This window comes from Euprymna scolopes, chromosome 9 (genome assembly GCF_053919585.1).
Source record: "Euprymna scolopes isolate OS-2025 chromosome 9, ASM5391958v1, whole genome shotgun sequence".
Taxonomy (NCBI): Eukaryota; Metazoa; Mollusca; class Cephalopoda; order Sepiida; family Sepiolidae; genus Euprymna; species Euprymna scolopes.
The window spans coordinates 17,786,364-17,807,788 of record NC_136490.1 but is presented as its reverse complement, the minus strand read 5'-3'; the positions used below and the strand labels follow the sequence as shown (position 1 = coordinate 17,807,788).

Here is a 21,425-nt window from a genome sequence, read left to right as displayed (position 1 = left end):
CCTCTACCTGTATAAGAATCAAATATAATCCACATCTGGAGGTGGAGCTCCTAAGAGTACCCTCTTCTGCCTTAACAGGGTCCAAAACCGCCTTTAGAATTTAGTGGGTGACAATCTCTTTGCCTCCCTTCTGCCTCTTTCTCACAGAAGAGACGTTGTGAGTGTATCTCTGTGCTATCGTTACTTTCATGGCAGGTGCTCGACTGAACGCCAATTCATGGTCCCCCCCCTCTCCCTGTAGAACGTTTGTTACGAATACTCTTTTAACTACAACAAAGATTATAAATTTTCCTTACTCTCTATCTGTGTCTAAAACTAAACGTAAATTTCATGGACAGAGTTTCTTTCCTGGAACTCTCCATATGTGGAACAAGATATTGTGGTGCTGCTTCCCCATTGAATATAACTTGGTCATTTCCAAGTTGATTATAAATAAGTTCTTATTGACCCATCCTCTTTAGTAATTCAGCTTCACCCAAGTTCCACCATTACTGATCATCACTGAGTTGTCTCACCAACTACCTTCTGACCTTGAGAAGTAGTGAAGTTGAAGTACATAAAAAATGGACGTTCACAGCCATTCTCATGGGTAGTGTCTCTGAATTGATTGTTTATTTAACCTTTGCTAATGCTAAACAATGCACATGAGTGTGGAGTTGTACAGGAAGATGCTTGTTCACATTACATTTAAATTTCTATATGTAAGGGAAACGGGGATTTGGGAGAGAATTCCAAAGGCAAGCACTCTAAGTAAAAAAGCTATTAGAGTAGAAAGTTTTCTGGTGTCTAGGGATCTCAACAATGAAAGGGTGATCAGTACTTGAACGATCCCTTAAAAAGTTTAGGTCAATCATTATATATTATTTTTATTTTATTATATATTATTTTTTTTTATTATATATTATTTTTATTTTATTATATATTAATTTTATTGTAATCCTTTGAGAAGAGATATTTTTGTATTTTTATTTATTTATTTGTAGACTGTTCTCCTCATCTTAATTGTTGTGGTTTCACCACATTTCGGCCAACTCATCCTCTGGCCTTCTACAGATGATTAACCGTAACAGGATTAGAATATCTGAGTCTCGTAACTGTGTAGGATTGAAACTGCTATCTTCAAGCAATGCTCACCTGGAACTGTAGAGGATAGAAGCATTGAGTCTCTACAGTTCAAGGTGAGTATTGTCTAAAGATAGCGGTTTCAATCCTACACAAAGCAGACCAGAGGATTAGTTGTTCCCCCCCCCAAAAAAAAAACGTGGTGAGACAACAACAGCTATGGAAGGCAGTAATTATTGGAGATACAGTGACAAGATTCCACATTCCTATCCCGTCGCAGTTAATCATCTGAAGAAGGCCAGAGGATGAGTTGGTTGAAACGTGATGAAATAACAACATCTATGAAGATGAGGATAACAGTCCACAAATAAATAAACAAATAAATGCTCAATCATGTTTCCATTTGAAAGTTTTGGAAACAATTCACATTTGCTGCTGTTTTGCAGGCAAAAAAAAATTAGTTTATTTTTTGAGTCTTTTACTTTCAGATGAATGTTGCTTTTTCAATAATGAGTAATCACATATCAAGGCCAAAAGCCACTCAGAAACAAGGATTACTGAATTGATTGAATGATAAAGAATATTATGAGAAGATTGAAAATTATGACTGGAATAAACAATATTTGTTTACTTATGAGAATGGTTTATGACAAGTACTTGTTGACATTTGATTTGACAGTTATGTTGCAGACTGTAACGAAGAAATCCCATGGTAATGTGTTTCGCAGATAGAAGGTTCTTGAAAAGAAACTCTCTTCATTGAAATTCTGCTTGAGGCTAGAGAGAAAGAAAGAAATGTACTTTTCAATTGTGGTAGTAAAACGTTGTTTAAAGAAGATATTCTTGGTTGATCATTTTTTAAAGCAATCTAAAATTATGTAAACAAAAAATAGAATGGAAATGGTACAAACCCTATGCAGGTTTAACCGGCTTCTTTCAAAGAAGGAAGTTCCATGGGAATATAAAATTTACAAACCGTCCCCAGTTGCATGTATATCTCCGTTAGGGGAGATGATGACGTTAGGTTTTTGCAACTCCCCCCACTCTTTATCTGTGCCTAAACCTAAACGTAGATTCCATGAACAAAGCTTCTTTCTTAGAACTGCACACCTGTGGAATTGTCTTCCGTTTTCCTGCTTTCCGGCTGACTACAATATGGTTGTCTTCAAATCTAACGTAAACAAGTTCTTGATGAGCCGTTCCATATAAGTTAACAAATTTACCGAATTGATCACTATATTGTCCAATTTCTACTGTTTAACCCTTATCCTCGAGTGGCTTCTTGTGGTGATGCCTGTGTAAAAAAAAAATGTGGTGATGCCTGTGTAAAAAAAAAAATAAATAAAAAAAAACTCTTGCAGGGAGGTTTCGACATCTTCCTACATACAGTACCTGACATCTCAAATTACTCACCCATCTGGTTTTGACCAGGCTCAACGTTGCTTAACTTTGGTGAGCTAACAAGAACCTGTGTGTCAACTTGATTATGCCATACTCAATGGTATGCAAAACATAAAACTAATTATGCATGATTAATTTGATTTTTTTTTCCATTTTCTTCCATGTATACCGGACGAAATAATGGAGAAATATATATACCCATGGGTGTGGTGAGAAATCTTAGAATATAGGTAAACAATCTCAGTCTTATTACCTCATCTAACCTTAGCTGCTAAACCAAGTTGTTTTAGTCGGATCACAATCTTTTAATCTATGCAGCTTGACCTCTACAGATCAAAACGTATCTATACTCAGAGATCGATCTTTATTTACTTTACAGTTCTCTGTATGTTTACTGATAGATTTGGGGCTGATAGCAAAGATAACAATAATCCAGATGGAAATGGAATCGGAATATGTGTCATCTCAGATCATAGATTTTCATGTTCAAGGAAATACCGTAATTCAGTCATCCTCATTTAGATCCATCGATTCTACAAATAAATGGGAAGCTGACAGCATCTAAAGTTCTTGTCATTATCTCAGTAATTGTGGAATGATATCATATCTGCCTAGCACTCAAGTGACAAGATAAAGAATGAAGATCAAGTATACGAACATGTCCATATCTATATTGTTAGCTAATCTCTAATCCAAGACGTATTAAAATGCATTTGATTTTGTTAATTTATTTTAATTTATTATATAAAAAGCAAAATGTGTGTGTGTGTTTGTATGTCTACCAAAAACTTTCTACACATATGACGAATCCTCATGAGATTGGTGTATTGTTTTCAAGCTCAATCCTTTGGACGACAAATTAAAAATAATTTGCCAAAAACATTCATTCCTTCACCCTCAACTCGGCCATTTTTTACAGGGAGGGATCGCTTTTTTCGTCAACATTTTTGCAAGTCATCATTTCCATTGGATTGACTGTGCTTTATTTCGACGCTCTCGACTTCCGCTTGTGCTATAAACGCATCGGCTAAGACGTTACTTTTTTTTCCCCCTCCTCTGCATTAAGGGCTTGAGCCTGCCTGCCTACTATCACTTTTTTTTAACACCTCTCTCCACCTAAACTGCCTACTGTTATTTTGATTACCCCCCTCTACCACCACTTATTTAGCCCCCCCCCCCGTGCCTTACTACACCACCTACACACACCCAGGCAACACCGGGTACCCTCGCTAATATATATATGTATATATATTAGTGTTGGGATGATTTATGGGAATCGGGAATGTGAAAAATTGGTGCCTATTCTCAAATGCCAAAAACGATTCCTTTAATTATCTTTTTTTATTTGATTTTGGCTTGAAAAAAAATCTTCCACTGCTGGTAGAAATAATAAAATAAATATTTATTGGTTTTAAACTTCCAGTGAAACTAAAATCTGCAGATCCCCTTTTCACATGTGTGTTTTTACATCTGAGAAAATATGTTTTCGTGGTAATCAACACAAAAAAACTATTTTATGATTCAATATTTAGAGATTTTTAAAGAATCGAAATCGGGTACAGAATTGGTAATTGCGTTGACACCTGGAAAAATATTGGAATCGTCCCATCACTAATATATAGTGTCAACAGGTATGAATAATAGACATTTAAATTTAAAAAATATTGTTCAATAAACACTGAGCCAGTGCAAGAATTTATAAGGCGTCAATCTGAATTGCTGGCCACTGCTGTTGGAACTGCATAACTAAGCTTACTGTTTATTTGAAATGAGATAGAATTTTAATTCTCTTTTTTCTTGTGTTAATTGATGGTAGCCTACATGCTTAATACCGTGCTGTAGAGTTCAAGGTTACTTTGCAACTGGGAAGAGCTTCGTTGCAATGTGTCCCATCAGTATTAGAAGGCAGTATTTTTTAATCATAACGTTCTATTGCACAAGTGTCTTCGGTCCAAATACATTGTTCATTTTGAAGAAATATTGCTTGTGTGCGACGTATGGTAATAGGGTATTATGACTTGTTAAAAAATAACTTCCAATACAAACTGAAGATACAGGTTACAAATTTGCGGTGGAAGTGGATTATTTTTTTCTTTTATGTTTTTTTTTTTTTTTAATGTATATATCTGAGCACTGACCCAGGGAAACTAAAGAATGCGTATATAGTGACCATTATATATATTAGTGCAGGCAGAAACAATTGTTTGGTCTAATAATCAATAAAATAAATTTCTTGATGAACATAATGAGGTTTTGGTTCCTGTGAAGAAAAAGTGGTTTAAAGTTAGTTATTTCTAGCTGTAGTCTTGCACTATTGAGCTATTTAATGGAAGTTTGTGCTGAAAATTTATAGTTGAATAAAAAAGTTTTGTTTGAAATCTCTCTCTCTCATATATATATATATATATATATATATATATATATATATTAAAAAGTAAAAAGTAAAATATACATTGAACCACGTTAGTTGATGATAAGTTAAAATATATCAAGTCGATGAGAAATCGATTAAAATATAGGTTGATTAAAAATTTGAGTATTAAAATCAGCATAATTATATATATATATATATATATATATATATATGATTTTCAGAATGTGAGAGAATGTATATAATAAATTCCACAGCCAAACAACGTCGCAGCCCACAAGAGCCATGACAGTCAAGAACCGGAAGTCGAAGACTCGAGTTTCGCCCTCATTTATATATATATATATATATATATATATATATATATATATATATATATATATATATATATATATATAAAGTGTGAGGACACTTCTCAATCTATATACTCCAAGAACTTTTGATCTACAGACTGGAAAGTTGCTATAGAGAGTATTCGGACATGTGGAAAACTTTCTAATCGGTTTTCATCTGGGAAAAAGCGCTACTAAGGGTGAAAATGTAATAATTGGTACGTGGGGGGATCATTGCATTTTTATTTGTTTGCTACTGTTTCACGGATGCGCATGTGCGGTTATGAAACATGACAGCTTCCTTATGTTAAGTATAAGTTGGTTTGAAAACATTTTAAAAGATCATATCAAGCTGGTCTAATGGTTATTGTGCTTGACTTTAGGTTTTGGTTTTGATCTCAGCTGGAATATTTTTTACTTACAAGAAGTGAACTGCTTGGAAAAAAGCATAATACTCACATCCACATGTCTCAATTTCTTTCCATTTTTTTGTTTTACTTCATTTTTTTTCTTAAAGAAATTTAACGTTACGTTTAATACCTACAATATTTCTGTGTATAATAAATAAGAATTTTACATTAATTCAAATATAACAGTTATGCATATTTTATGATTGGGCAACTCCGGGTGGCCTGCTAGTATATATATATATATATATATATATATATATATATATATATGTGTGTGTGTGTGTGTGTAAATAAATAGTACTTTTCAGATATTATAAATTTGATGGGATGGACTGGACATTTTGAAATGAAAAATTAACCTGCCAATCATCTTGTGTTTCTTAGTGTCATCTTTCCTTATCTATACATCATAAGATATTTTCTATTTCCATCTTCTCGCATTTGACAATTGATTTATACTTAAAACCACCGAAAATGTAATTCACTCAATTTTCTAGAATTAAAGACTGATATTAAAGCATATCCGTATGAAAGATTTAATTATATTTACTAGAAATTCACTGATAACGTTTGGCAGGTATGATTTTGAAAAAAAAAAAAGAGACTTTATTGATTGTCGTTCGCATAAGCTTTCTCTCTGTTGCTCTAGAATGCATTAAGATGACATTTACTTCAATACCTATAAAAGTTCATGTCTTTGTGATGTACATAATGTCTACTTTCTTATATATAAATAGGTGCTGTCAAAACTTCCGAGTTTAAATGTAGGTTATGCAGCCAACCGAGATGAGCTAACCATCAAAGATTTAAGTAATGATGTCTACTTTGTTCTATGGCATTTCAACACGCGCGTGCGCGCGCGCACACACACACACACACACATAAATATGAACTTTAATGCCTACTAGACACTATTCTTGAGTGTCTAAGATCTTTGTCCAGGTGCTTGTCAGGACAACCTGGCATGAGGAAACTTTTCCCTAGAAGTAAACCCTGAACAAATATTCAACATCACATAATATTCTAAGCCAAAACAAGATCACCTCTGTATGTATAACCACACTATGTTTTACGAGGAATTGTGAAACTTCTTCAAGTGATTTTACTTCAAGTAACAACGTGAAACTAGACACTCCACCAGACTAGATGAATTCTTGTTTTGGAATCCAGTAAGACTAAGAGACCAAAATTTGTATTATGTGCACACACCTCTGAGTGCATGCATATATATATATATATATATATATATATATATATATATATATATATATATTTGGTAAAACTGGTAATTAGTAAAAACTTGAAGAGAGTGCGCAATACTATTGCAGAGCAAATATGCAAATAGACTCCTGCGAGGTCTGACAAGGCTGTTGGATCATAAACATGGTCCAACATCTGAAAAATATGTAGCCAAACAGATAAAACGGTAATAAAAAAATAAAACATATATATATATATGTATATATATAATCCCCGTTTTCTATTTAACAAATTTAGTTAAGGTTTTTTCTTTTTTTTCATCATTATATAGCTGAATTCTCTTTTGTAATCATAGACTTTTTAGAAGTCTTCTTATGCAAGTGCAAAGTCTGCGATAAGTTATTTATTTTTTTCAGGGAATTTAAACTGCGTTCTTTATTTTTATTTTTACATTTTTTTCCTCAAACCTTTTTTAGAATATATATATATATATATATATATATATATATATATATATATATATATATATATATATATTTCTAAGAAAACACCAGATCTCCAAGGTGGAGACGTTAACCTTGATATTGTTTAAAAAATCAACTACAAAAACTACGTAAACAGATAAACGATAAAAACTAAACAGTAAATTGTCTATGGCATCATAGCGTAATGGATTAAGAGACTGGACTGAAATACGTAAGGTCCGGGTTCGAATCCTAACAACAGTCAAGCTATGCTGAAGAGGGGTAGGGTCCCAAAACACGTGTGTACGTAGATTACTGTTTTTAAGAAATAATAAATAAATATGTCCAAATAAGAAAACACCGGATCTCCAAGGTGGAGACATTTACCTTATTATCGTTTAAAAAATCAACAACAAAAACTATATATACACACACACACACACACACACATATGCATATATGTATATATATGAGGAGGATATTCTAGTTTGGTTGAAGCTTTGTACGTTGTGTGTAAGAAGTTGTGTTTGAAAGCTATGCAATACAGTCTTGTAGAAAAACACCGTTGAGAAAACATTTTTTTTACCTTGTTCTTTACTTAAATATAAAGTACAATATTCAAACACAATGACTTTCACGCACACACACACACATATATATTAACACAGATATATTTTAACTTTGAAAGTTATAAAACTTTAAGTAGATACTTATTATCTAAAATTATTCTTATGTGGATATGAAGTGGACACTTAATTATCTATAGTTTATATCTATACTTAAAATGATATATAAGGCGATACTTATTTTGTTTACTTTGCTGTGGGCTAAATTATGTTAAATTTTAACGTCTTTTTAAATTGCTCTAACTCGCTATCACTTTATTCTTATTTTACTAATGGATGTTATTAGCAGCCCTTTAACCATATTTTATTCCACTTTAACTAATATAATGTTTACATCCCATGCTTTTTACGCCCCCCCCTCTTTCCCACAGAGAGGGAGGGGAACCGATCCCCAACTTTCAATTGCCAGTTTGCAAACCTAAACTGTTTAAGAAGTAGATAGGCTCTGCCTATCGCCCAGCTTTCATACTTCTTTGCCTATTAGCCAAACACAGAGATAAAATAACAGGGACTCAGCGGAGATACCTAGTGGTTGGCGCTGTTTCCTGCCTAGCTCAATTAAAACCATCCACCACTTTCTGTTCTGTTGTAACATGATCGACCTGAGGAAACGAATTGCCCCTCATTGGGGAGCCGGGTATGCTAAGATAGCTTTAATAGATCCCGGGCAACGGAAGATATCCCAAAGACTTAAAGTAAAAGATATAAATATATATTTTATTTCATTGTCAAAATATATATAATTGTTTTATTGGTTGGAAATCCGAGATATATTTTGTTATTCAAAATTGATGACAGGAAATGTAAGAACAATAGCTTGACATCGTCTGGCCTGACGAGTCAGTGCCAGGGGGTTCTGACTGACAGCTGATGACCCCTGGGGTCATGAGAATTAGATGTTGACTCTGAGCCCAGATTGCAAAATTAGTGATATGGCCGAATTGCACACCCGCGAAATTTGGGGTTTTCCCCAAATTTGTGGTGTGATCCGATTGGCTTCTGAGATCATCTCCCCTACACCTGACCTTACTATATAGTGCTGATGTCACGCGAAATTAGTCAGTTTTCAGCCAGAGAGTGTGCATGAAACTCGAAGTAACAATACCGCTCCCTGAGACGTGACCGCCACACCCCTCCTCCAATCTGTCTGAGACTAGAGAAGAGAGATTTGAGACTTTTAAAAATTTACTAAGAATTGAACCATATATTTGTACAAAAAATCTGTAATATATTTTGTAAAGTAGAATAGAATTCAAGCGTCTGTTGTCCTTCTTGCCTGCGTGAGTTTTATTATTCATTTTCAGCTTACCAGATTCAATGTGATGCCTCTCGAAGTACCAGACGATACGAGCCGAGTTTTACGAAGTTTTCGAAGATCAGGGGTCCTTACGTAACTTCATAAGAGAGGGTGTTACACTGTTCCCTTTCTCTAAAACTTGGCATCTTGAAGATATTAGATGTGCTGGATATGTTCATGCAATTAGAATAGGTTACTCTTATCTGACAAGGTTGAAGGTACTGCTTCAGTTTGTCTTGCTGCTGTATTCTAATTGACAGAAGAGCCTTAACTCTTTGATAGCACTTAGAACAGCTGCACTGTTATCAGTTCTATAATATCGGAATGGTTGTAGTGCCATGTGGCACATAGGAAGGGTCTCTGCAACCATCTCCAGTGGGATTTCCTGAGGCCACAATCCTATGGATAAAGAATCTGCTCACAGTCGTATTGTGTGTTTTGTACCATGCACATCCATTATGTCAAACACCTCTCACCCTAAAATGGAAACTATTTAATAGAATGACAGCACAAACATAAAATTCTGATCAAACCAGACACACTCAAACAAAACTAAATGCCTTCCACCTTGAGGTTTGCCTTCACAAATATCTGTGGATTTAGAACTAACATAGACAATATAGAATCATTTCTTGTAGAAAACTTTGTGGATATCTTGGTGCCAAGTGAAACTAACCTACACTTCTCTATCCCCTCTAACCACTAACATGTCTGGTTATCTACCACTTTGCCATAAGGATTCAGGCCACCATTCACCCATGTATAGAGTATTGTTGTCACATCTGGGCTGGTGCATCTGCTACTAGTCTCTCACTCCTAGACAAGGTTAAAAAAAGAGTCGCCAATCTGATAGGCCCTGAACTGGCATCTAAGCTTCAGCCTCTGTCCCATCGACGAAACGTTGCATCCCTCTGCCTGTTCTACAAGTATTTTAATGGTGAATGCTCTGACAAACTGCAGACACTTGTGCCCCCACGACGTAGACACCCTTGACAAACCCGACAGACAGCTAAATCCCACCCCCACACAGTAGAGATCCCTAGATGTAAAAGATCTTTCTACTCTTTCTACTTAATATATCTAAAAAGTTTTAAGTTTTCATTGAACAATTAATTTATTTTGTGATTGCAAGATTTCCTAACTACGGATATTATTATTATTATTATTTTTTTAATTCATACATAATTTTGCAATTTCCCACTTTTATAATTGCCCTCTTCTTTGGGAGATGTGTGTCTTGAATTGGAAATCATTGTGTTAGAATAATGACTTTGTGCATTTGCCAAATGCTGATATCTATTATGTAAAAAAGATATTTTGTATTCTGGCCAGATAATGTAGATCTTCATACTTCTACAGTTACTGAAAGAATGCTTTGAATGTAAGAGAAGTACATTAACTCTTAACGTGCCGCCCCATTGCATTGAATGAAAGTAATCTCCATATTTCCATTGCATACAACACTGCATGGAATGAAAACCTTTTACCTTTAAGACATCATAATTGAAGGGAAATAACTCTGACCAGTCTTCGTGACGGTTATATCCGGGTTATAATAATACTTATTAGTGCATAAGTTGTATTCATTTTAAACATAACATCTATGTTTATTCATAATTTTAATTCATATTATAATATTTGTTTGTTTGTTTTTTTTTTAATGCTATTATTATAGAATTACTAGACACCGCATGACTCGTTGGGTCAGTATATGGCATAGCTATCTATGGAATAGTGAGTATATTGGATGAATGTATAAGCCTGATATTAGGAAAGAAAATATTTTTAAAAATTACGAAAATGGATCAAGAATATATATTTTTTCTTGTTACATTCGTGCAAAAGTACATTAAAATGAAAAATATATTACAGGGTGTCCCAATAAAATGTATACACTCTTTAAATGACCATAAAACCTACATTTATTATAAGAAAGAAAAGTTTCATACATCAAAATACTGTGAACAAATATAGAAACCAGCTAATTATCGAAAATTTTCAAATTATTGGGCATTGTGGTCTATGAACAGCTGACAGCGCTCACTGATTGGATTGAAAACGTTCCTAATCAGTTCAATTTATATTTTGACACATCTTCTTTCAATGGTTGCTTTCAACTCATTAATTGTAGCTCGTTTTGTGGTGTGAACCCTGTGTTTAACATCCCTCTCCCAAGAGAAAAATTCATGAGGGAAGAGAAATCAAAACTGGTGAGCGTAGACAGTACTCGATACTTCCTCTTCGTCCTAACTATCTGTTTCGCAAGTGACTATCAAGATATGCTCTTATGTCATGATGATGGTGGGGAAGTGCTCCATCCGCTGGAAGTGCCATTCTTTATTCATAAACATCTCTTGGAAACGTGGTATAGCGTATTCATGTAGCAAGTTGCAAATGTTGAGATAATTTAAAGACAGTATTCATTTTATTGGGACACCCTGTAGATAGATTTCTCTGAGTTGTTTCAATATCAAACTTTCAGAATATGTGTTCACTCGATTTCATATATTTATATGTATATGCGTAATGAAAAATTATTCATTGTCGAATGCTTTTTTTTTTTTTCAGTTTTCATTATGATAAGGTGCAGTGGACTAAGTATTATGGTATCCGTTCGATGCACAGTTAGGAATTAATATGGATTAGTTACCACATTACTCTATAAGTATGGCATAAAGCGTTTATCATAAGTCAACGGTTAAAACTTTTACCCATTTTTTACAGGCTGAAAAGACTAGTGTTTTCATAATCTTCAAAGTATTAAAAACAATTGCAAGTAATTTTAACGTTTCTTAAACTGTCAACTACAGAATCTAATGCAATAAAAACAAGTGAAGCATGCACAGTGAATGAGGCATAAAAAAATGATTAAGTTCAGTATCCCCCCCCCCATTTAGCTCCAAAAGTCCCCAGGGGACGTCAAATCCTGGTGAAAATGAACAAACAGTGCAGTTTTAGGTGTAAATTTGATGCAAAAACAGAAATTACCAAGTCCATCATTTGCCCCCCCCCCCATTTACCCAAAAAGTCCCCAAGGCCTTAACATATTTAAATTTGAGTTCAGCAAAAAAGTGTCAATTTTAGCCATTTTAACCCAAAAGGCACCCCTAAGGGGCAACCAGATTTTTCACGGAAAATCCGTTCTGTTACTTTTTTATTCGTATCATGTTCAATGTTTGTGCAAAATTTCAAAAAATTCCAATGTGTAGTTATTGAGAAAAGTGCAAACAGACGAACGGATGAACGGACAAGGGTGAATTTACAGGTCCATCCTCCTTTTGTCGGGGACAAAAAAAAACTATAAAATAGATCCACCCGGAATTTCACAAAGCAAAAGTACAACATAAATTCTATCCCTCTGTTTTTCCTTTTCTTGTTTCTCCTCCCCCCTCCTTCTTTCTTCTTTGCCCATTCCTTTTTCTAAACACACGCACACACAACTCGAATTGGTGTTAAAGAAATAGAAATAACTGTAAAAAAAAAACATAAAAATGTTTTATGTTATAACATTAAATGATATGAGTACGCCTGGATATAAATGTTCATTTGATTCCCAAATAATGAATCTTTTTCTTCACATTTTAGATATTATTTAATTAATTAAAAATATGTAAATAGATATTTTTCCTTTATATAATAGATGCATAAGGTTTTATCGATTTCTATTTCTTTGCTCTTTGTATTTAGGACGATGTTAGGACGATGAATTGCAATCTGAGAAATCAGAACTTTTTGGGTATTGGAATTGTTACCAGAATCGGAAGAATTTGTGCTTATTTTCTGATGCCCAAAACGATTATTTTTTTTTATTTGATTTTGTTTAAAACAAAATCTTCTATTGCTGGTAGTAATGTTAAAATAATCATTATTTATGAATTTTAAACTAAAATCTATAAACTATCACTCACAAGTATATTTTTATGTTTGAGAAAATATCTGCACGTTCAACACATGTTTATATGGTAATAAGGAAAAAATAACAATGCTCTAGTTAATTATTGAGAGATTTATAAAGAATCGGAATCAGTAATTGTATCGGAATCAGGAAAAATATTGGAATCGTCCCATCACTAGTATTTATTCCTGCTAAACTGCATTCATAGAAATACTGGAAAAACGATATGTTATCTGTTGGGCCAACCATTGAGTTCAGGTTGAATAATTTGAATCTGAAAAAATGAGTTTGCAAAGTGCTCTTCTATATAATAAAATAAAGTTGATTTTTTTCTGTGCATCTACAGTTCCAACAGGAAAATAAACTAGCACTTTCAAAACAAATCTTTTACAATAAATACATACAACATTTCTTAAACACTTTGCTCCCATATACAAATTATTACATTCATTCCAAACAACTGCCTCTCCCAAATATGTATTCCCATTAAGTTTGCTCACATGACCTTACATGATAGAAGTTTCTTAACAAGTGTCATTTTATATATATACTGTGTGTATTTATGCAGCATTCTTTCGTTTAAGCAAACGTCAAAGACAACAGAGCTTCAGTTTGATTACATTTTTTTATATTTTTCAATTTTTCTGATCTTTTTAGTGTGTTGATTGCTGTGTATCATTTGGGAGGAGAACTGGAAGTTTTTTTTATATGCTTGCGAGAGAGGAGTGTTCAGTTCTATAGTCATGGCTGGGTCGGGTAGGGGTGAGGGTTACAACAAGCATTTGAGTAATCCTCCTAGTTCCGACCACTCCTCTCTCCCACTCACTACTCGCACACCACTGCTGCTACTATATAAAAAACCTTCCAGCCCTCCTCTCAAATAATATTCACACAGCCCTCCTGATGATGTCTTACTGGAAATATGAAAAGCACCACCGCAGCCAACCTTGAACTACACATGTAACATATTACTTCTTTCGATATACACACTAAAAAGATCATCAGAAAAATTGGAAAAATAAAAACAGGTCTAATCAAATGGAAGCTCTCTGTTGTCTTTCACAACGTTTGCTTTATATATATATATATATATATATATATATATATTGCACCGCTTTTTCTTAGATGTATGGATGTTCAATATTGTGATAAACCGACTTATCATAATCTTGGCATTTCATTACACTATTACAACAACATTACTATATGCACATTTATTGCTACAATTAAAAAACGACCCTGGTGTCTAACTCTGTCCCGTGGGGAGGCATAGTAAATAGGTACAATCAAACGATTCATATATATAAAGTTACAGATAATATACTGAAATATTTTTTTAATTATTAATACCAATAGCTCGTCGGTGTTCAATCAACAATGTTTTTTTGTTTTTTTTATTACTCTCAGATTTTTTTAAATGTCATATGACGGGTCTCCTCACTGCTTTGGTTGCTTGGATACCTGAGTAAATGAATCAGTCAAGAATCCATTCTCGACAATCAGCCCGACAGGTGCGGGGCTAGAACTGAGGTACATTGCCTGGGTATTACCTAGGCGGTCCATCCTTCCAGGCTTTGCCACCTGGCTTTCTGGTGGAGTAAGTTCATAATTATTGCCTGAAGTATCCCTATGAAGGCATGCTGACGGGGGTGTCCAGCCAGTTTTTGCTAAATCAGAATGTATCTTCTTTAGGGGTGCTGACTTAGCATTCCCCACCTTCCAATCTTGTGTCACATCTTACTGCGGTGGAAAGCAAGTAAATATCTATTCTACTATTGACTTTTGCTTACTTAAAGTGAGTATTTTATATTTTTCCTGGGGGAACGCTGTGACATAGATCCTGCTAGTTTAATTTAAAAAAAGTAGAATGCAAAATTCAAAATTAGCTGTTTCTATTTATTGTATATTGCTCTTTCTTTCTCTACAGCTGAAAAAAACATTACCCTCTCTTTCGCTACAACTATGGATAAAATATTATTACTGCCTGTGGTGATAATCCCTTTTTTTTATAATAGATGATTCAAATCTTTTTTTCTTTATTACCTTTGATTGCTAATAAGCAAAGAGTGTGAGATAGTGAGAGTGAATCATAATAGATAATACAATAGAACCCCTGGATACGGCATTAAAAATTAGTAACAAAATATATACAGTATATAATACGATAATATTATAAATAACACCATAAAGTGGGACAAATACCGTAACCAGGGGCTGAAAAAACATATTTCACATTGTAACCCGAAAAAAATGTATTGTAGAGCCGCCGTATCCCGGGATTCAACTGTATGCAGTTTATTTGGAGAGAGAATGAAAATGATAGAGTGTTAGTAGGGAATTAATCATTTGATAAGTCATTTGCAAATTACAGCTAATTAAAGCAATTAGAATAATTTCAAACATAATTCAATCCTTAAAATATTTTAGCATATATCTTATATGTTTAAATTATATGAAGGAGAGTAGAAAGTGCATCTTGGGTTTACTTTTGGCAATCATGTAACTCTCACTTCTCTTATTTTGTACTTTAGTTCTCCCATTCCAGGAGCAGTGTTTCTGACAAAGAAGGAAGGATTGCTGTTTTCTGGGTCAGAACATATTCCATCCAACACTTATCATTGGCAAGTTTTTGACCGTTAAGTACTATTCTTTTAGCTCCTTACATTAAATGGCTTCATGCCTTGTCTGGAGCGATTGCCATAAAAAAAATGGAAAATAAACATTTGCTCAGTTTTATGATAATAATCTATATATCCATCATCTATAAAGAGATATATTGCTAAATTATTTAGTTATATTATTGAATATTGTGTATATATTTATTTCAATCTATATTTGAAAAGTGCTCAATATATCATTAGAGCTTAGTAATTGTATGAACAATTATTTATTACAAGCTATATAAAAATCTGGTACTCGTGCAGAATTTCAACCAGATTTAACTAATTGGCTGCTCAGCTTTGCTCGGAACATGACGTCATGCGCTGGCTTGGACTGTAATCTGATGTAAGACGTCGATCAACGTGCAGCAAAGGAGCAGACGATCCTTGGTGAAAAATATTGGAAGAGAAAAAAATCATTAAATAAAGTAAACACCACAGCGTCAAACGGCCGTTCCTAACAACTTTATACAAGATGAATATCTCCACCTTGGATCAACAGTCAGTTGCAAACACCAGTAGCTTCTCAACAGTTATCTTTTCAAGTTTATGTGGAGACAGAAATTTGATAATGATGCGTTGGTCTCCATCTTAAACCATATATCGGAAAACTACCACATCCTCTGTCTCTTTTCACATCACTTTAACATTGTTTGAGGTGACTGTAGAAAGATCTATCTAATCATAAGAGAATATCCCGGCTGTCTTAATTTAATTTAATTTCTAAAAGTCGGTTGATCAGCTTCACAGGAAAAAAAAATGTTCATGAAAAGAAAAGAATTTTTTTAAAGAATTTACTTTACCTTAGTTACAAATTTAAAGAAAAAAATACGTATAATACATGAAAAACACATAAAAAGTGCTTTTCTAAAACCTTTGTTAAAAACATATGAAAAACAAAAAAAAAAAAATGGTTTTCTTATTAATTTTGTTCAATTTTGTTTGACTCCCACCTCTCCAAAAAAAAAAAATTGGTTAAAAAAAAACAAAAACAAAATACAACTTTTTTGTTTATTTTATCACTTAAATAAAAATTGTTTCAAGAATAAAACAGAAATTTTTACGGTAGGTCGTTGTTTCTTTTTAATTTTCGTTATACTTTTATTTTATTTATTTTTTTCTGGTGAATTTATTATATATACATGTTTTCTTAAGTATTTTCTTTGAGTAGCATTGTTACACTTCAATAATCTGTGACACTCGGCAAAAATCGGCGGTTGACGTCCTGTTCCGAGCAAAGTTAGTTACGCCTGGTTCAAATTCTGCACAAGTACCAAAATCTTTGTACTTCACTTTGTAAGAGTTTAAACTTAAAAGCCTTTAAGCTTGGTGAGCTCTTATTGATTGAAATGGCAAAAAAAAAAAATGCGTGGATTTTGCAATAAACAAATTTCCATACAATATATTCTAAGTTTCTCATATCAGTTGAAAAATTAACAAGAATGCTCAATCTAGTTTTCCTAATCGGCCACTGATACAATCGGAAAGTGCTGATATTTTGGTTAAGATTGTTTGCTAATTTTGACTTCTTGTTCTTCTATGCAGACAGGACGTGGTAACAAGCAAGATATGATTTCTTCTGATTAGTAGTTATCTTTCTCTCAGATAACGTGAAAGCCCCATCTACCATTTCCTCATGTCTAATTATTCAACCAAGTAGACAGCAGAAATCGGAAGTCAGAAAGAGCAGACAATCTTGACTATAACATATATTTTTTCTTACTTATAATAAGTATATTTCCAATTGATGTTCCAATGTTTTAATTAAATGTGCATTTTATTTTATGGAATAGTGCAGATGTCATGAAAGCTGGACTTCATAGCTTTAAGAAATTATATAATGAAAATCAATTAATGGAGATGAATATATGGCTTATACAAAGTACAAGGCTCATCCAAAAGTAAAGCCCCTTATTTTTTAAACTTCAAATGTCTAAGAGCTTTGAAGATGGGAGTAGTATCATTAAACAAAGCGACATTTTATGCTCAAGAATTTATTTTTCTACATAGTCACCACCATCCTCGGTGTACTTTTTCCAGGCATTCAATGACGCATCTTTGCTTCTGATGCATTTCAAAGACGGGTTGCTTTCTTAGAGTTTCACACAATCAATATTTGCAACAGAGAGATAAAACTTTCAGGTCATGAATGCATAAGTTCAGCCATCATAACAATGCATTTGGCAATCCTCTCTGATCAATTCAGGCGGAATAAAAAATGAGGCATCACTTTTGCAACGATCTTCTCATATTAAGGTAGATAATAAACATGTTTCATTGTATAAAACTAACAAGCAAGTTTTTAGTCTTTTTATCGGTAGCTTTTTATGTGCTCGCAGGAGTAATATTTTTTTTTATTGATATGTTTCCGATTGATATTCCAATGCTTTTATTTTCGCTTTTGACTTCTTGTTAGCCATTCTTCTGGAATTATATGTGGATAATAATTAATGGTATGAATAATGATTATATCAATCATAAGTAATTCTAATGTTTTTATGAAATTAGCTTTCAAATTCAACCACTAGGTTTTTGGTGTTTTGAAAACAAAATATTACTTTTATCTGAGCGTCGTAATTTTTAGTGCCCTTTTTTCTTCTTTTTTTTTGTGTGTTTTTGTATGATTTGTATAAAAGTCAGTATCCATAAGCGTTATGAAAAGCTACCGAATAATAATGATAAAAAAAAAGATGTAAAAGGTTTCATGTTTTATTATGATAATGAAATAACATGAACGACAGTGACAAAGCGAATTGTGTAAAGATCAGCATTAGAATGCCACGGCGGATGCGTGACTGAACCAAACTGTAAAGGTTTTTGTGGACACAAATATTAGTAGAGATGAATAATAGGGGCAAGTTTTAGTCTCAAAGAGAAATTCATCTTCGTATTCGAAAGGATTCAGATCGGTTTGCTACACTGTTCATGAAAGTAAAGTTCCTTGTGCATTTTATGCTGTCAGTGAGACTATTACAAATTTATAGATTTCATTTGTATAAGTAGTAGTCGATGTCTACACATCGACGTACAGAATCAAAATGCGTAAACACGTTTGTATGCCTATCGTCTGCACATACACTATCCTGCATAAAAAGAAATAATAATATTTTGGACCAATCAAAAAACTTTCTGAATTTCTGATTTCAATGAATAAAGTTTATACAGATTTTCAGACGATAATAAAACCATGAGTTGTGTATGTGTCTGTGTGTTCATTGATGTGTGTGTGTATGCGTAGAGAGAGATGTTGCAGAGATGAGCAGAGGTGAACCCGATGCGTAGATTCGGGTCAACTGGGTTCCACTGGTTTATTAAAGAAACATTTGGTAGTAAGCTGTTAAAATATATATGGCAATTAAGCTATACAGAATCTTCTGATGATTCCCTATGGATGAAGCATAATAGATTCTGTGTAGCTTAATTGACATATTTTAATAACTTGTGTGTATAAGTTCAATGAAACTCAATATTATATTTGAAACAATTTGGAGGATATTATAAGGGATATATACTGTATATATATATTTTTTTTTTTTATATTAACTCAGGAATATATATCTATATATAGAAAATAGATCACCTATGGAGTTCATATTGAATTATTTGTGTTTGCAAAGCTAGTTAAATCTAAACATAAAAAGACAAAAATATTAGTCTCTTTCTGCTCATTATTTATATCCCCTTTTTTTTCAGCTACGAGCTAAATAATATTATTTCTTGTGGTGATATTCTTTTTTTTTTATAATGAAATATTCCAAAGGTTTTATTATCTTTATCACCTTCAACTGTTAATAAAGAGAGATAAACAAAAGCGAGAGTAATGGACAATACATAGAATAAGAGTGGGAGGAGGGAGTAAATGATCATAAAAGTGCAAGAGGGTGAACGGGATAGATAGATAATAACATGTTTTTAGTCAGAGACGATCAAATATCCGTAAAAACTAACACAGTATTCCAAAACAAATTAAAAGGAAGAAAGGTGTTCAGGAAAAATGATATCCACAGCAAGACAAAAACCTCAAAAATTCCCTTTAAAGATGATAATCAGGGAAAAGAGCCCCCACCAAAAAGAAAGACGTCTGACACTACGTTTGGAAGGTTTTTAAGCCGCCATCTTAAGTTTCAATGATTTTCATTTTGTGTTGTAAAACGTGTATAAGATGGTAAAAAACAAAATGTACGCATTCACTGAAAAAATATGATTGTGAGCTGATTCTTTCTTTTGTCATTTGGAATTCAACCAGCCAGTGTATATTAGTGGCCTGGCAAGGCCACAGGGTAGACAACCGAAGTAGCAAAACTGAAGCTGGCCTGCAGGACCATATATGTAAATGTAAACAAATTTGGGCATATTTTATTGGTTTTAAAATATAGGTTCTTTTTTACCAATTGTCATAAAATTTTAACCATAGAATAGTATAATAATCTTCAAAAAGCCTGCAAATTTTCATGTAGTTTCGTCCCATAGAAGCAAAGATTTCAATATTCAGTTTGGCTACTAGTATGTATGTATATATATATATATATATATATATATATATATATATATATACACTCACACACACACACACCATCTTTTTTGACAATTTTACAAGTTTTAAAATCTCAGCGACCATGAATCAGAATTTACAAATGAAGGCTCGTTGGAAAGATAATGACCTAAATTGTATGGTGGTCTATGCAACCTAAAGGTTGCATATTAAGGGAATCACCCAGAGCATATTTTGGCACTTTTTTACAGCCATAAAATGTTTCAATCATAGTCATTTGTATTCCTAGTTTTGCATATGAATTACAAAATATCTGATATTTCCCCAAAACCTTTGACCTTGATGGAGGGCAGACTAAAACTTGCTGGTATGGTTCCAAATGATCTAAAATAACAGCAAGGGGAGACTTGATTCCAAATATTTCTCATATGTTATATCTCCCCTCTGGTTTTCATACATGAAGTAAATTTCACAGTGTATACTGATTATTTGATACTGGAGATATTCATAATCGTACCCTATTTTCAAAAGAGGCATCAAGGCCAAAGGTTCGGTTTGTTTTGTTTTTGTTTGTTTTACGGCATATCAACCCTTTTCAGGTTATTTAATGCCGAATCCAGTGATTTTGAAGAACAATTTTTTAATAGAGTATATTTGTTTTTTAAGGCGGTTTCTATTTAACCCATAGTTGGGACCCTAACAGGTACTACCACTCCGGGTCAGAGTAGACCTGGAAGCAATGGCAATTAAAGGGTGGCTCCACACTCCCCAAAGCCCGCAAGCTGGGGCCTCACCATCAGATATAGGTTAAGATCATATCCAGAACCCCAGAGGTTTGGGGAAATATATATATGGCATAATCACGTTGACAGACTTTTTAGATTACCAAAGTTAAGCGATGTTGAGGCTGATCAGTACCAGATAGGTGACCAACTTCAGAATATCAGGTGCTATATGTAGGGGACGTTGACACCTCCCTGCAATAAATGCAAAAACTTAACGTTGTCTTGCTTTTTTTTTTCTTTTTATGAACATGTGACTTGTGAATTTCATACTTGAATGAAACTTTGGGGGAAGCTGATTAGGGTTAGTGCTGCAGATCTTGGAACTCATCTATACAATACAAGTATTATACAATATTGTAGTAAAAATATATTTTGTTACATTGTTTGCTTAAATAAAAAAAAAAAACATATAAATCAAAATTTTCATTAA

General features: G+C 33.3%; 1 protein-coding gene across 6 annotated transcripts in view; it reads left to right on the top strand.

The window, feature by feature from the left end:
* The window catches only part of LOC145284444 (RAB11-binding protein RELCH homolog), a 2,006,047-nt gene that overhangs the window by 665,582 nt on the left and 1,319,040 nt on the right, over nt 1-21,425 (top strand). The gene's annotated exons all lie outside the window — the stretch shown is intronic.